Consider the following 1,109-nt stretch of genomic DNA (forward strand, 5'->3'; position numbering starts at 1 on the left):
CCTTTCACATGTGACCCATCTGGAAAGGGTTAACACAAGCACAAAATGAAGAAAATCCTATTATCTAAATTATGGTGATCATACGTCTATCTTGAGCTTGACATAAATATATATTAGTATGTTATTATTGTAGCTACATTAAGTTTGCTATGTTGACTTAGTTATTTGGAAATTTTTTTGTAAAGCTTCTTGGAGAGTATCTTTGCTAGCTATCCCTAACTCTAAAGTAATAGACTAGAAGGAGTTTGGAAAGTAAAGGGATGACCTTGAAGATCTAAATAACTGTCACCTTGCTTGTACTTTTGTTAACATTAGACAAAATGCACAATTGCAAATTTTGGAATAAACTAAACCCATTTCTATAACTTCTCAATCAAAAACAACAACAAAAATATATTTTTAAGAGTCTAAACTTAAGGTTTTATTCTTTACTTAACTCTTAATAATGGTAGTCGATATTAATTTTTGATTAGATCAAGCTACCTGTTTAAAATTCAACCTGGTATTAGCTATGACTATAGCTAATCAAACAGACTTTTCTTACATCCTTATCTATAAAGATTTGAATAGATTGTTCCATCAGTTAGTATCCTCACTAACAGGATACAGTCCTAAATGACATGGCAAGTACTACCACCCCCACCCCATAATATACCCAAACCTTATATTTCATAGCTAACTGAAATAAATAACTTTTGCAAGATCAAGCTTGTCCAACAAAGAGGGGGAAAAGTCCAGTAGAGGCAGTCAAACATCAGTAAATTCCTTTGTGAGCAAATCAAAATTAAGATCATTCATGAAATAAATTCTTGGCATATCTAATCTAGATGAAAGCCAGTGTGTAAAAATCAGTTAGATTAACAACTTCTAATGTAGAGAAAAGCCAGTACATTTTTGGTAACCCTACTTTACAGCATTGGCTTTTATGTTATATCGCTTAGCAACAAAAGTTTAACCTAATATTGTTGTTAGTCTATGCACTGAAAGTATAAAATGAAATGTATAAACAACAAAACTGGAAAAATATTTGTTGATTTCTTAACTTAGAATTTCTGTTGATTAAAGATGTTTGTTTGTTATTAAAAATAGTTGGTGATATAACAGAAAAT

The 1,109-nt window shown here is 30.5% G+C and overlaps 1 protein-coding gene across 1 annotated transcript in view; it reads right to left on the minus strand.

Moving 5' to 3' along the window:
- The window catches only part of LOC106471231 (DNA damage-regulated autophagy modulator protein 2-like), a 35,112-nt gene that overhangs the window by 33,217 nt on the left and 786 nt on the right, over positions 1-1,109 (minus strand). The gene's annotated exons all lie outside the window — the stretch shown is intronic.

The sequence above is a fragment of the Limulus polyphemus genome, unplaced genomic scaffold, assembly GCF_000517525.1.
Source record: "Limulus polyphemus unplaced genomic scaffold, Limulus_polyphemus-2.1.2 Scaffold4484, whole genome shotgun sequence".
NCBI lineage: Eukaryota > Metazoa > Arthropoda > Merostomata > Xiphosura > Limulidae > Limulus > Limulus polyphemus.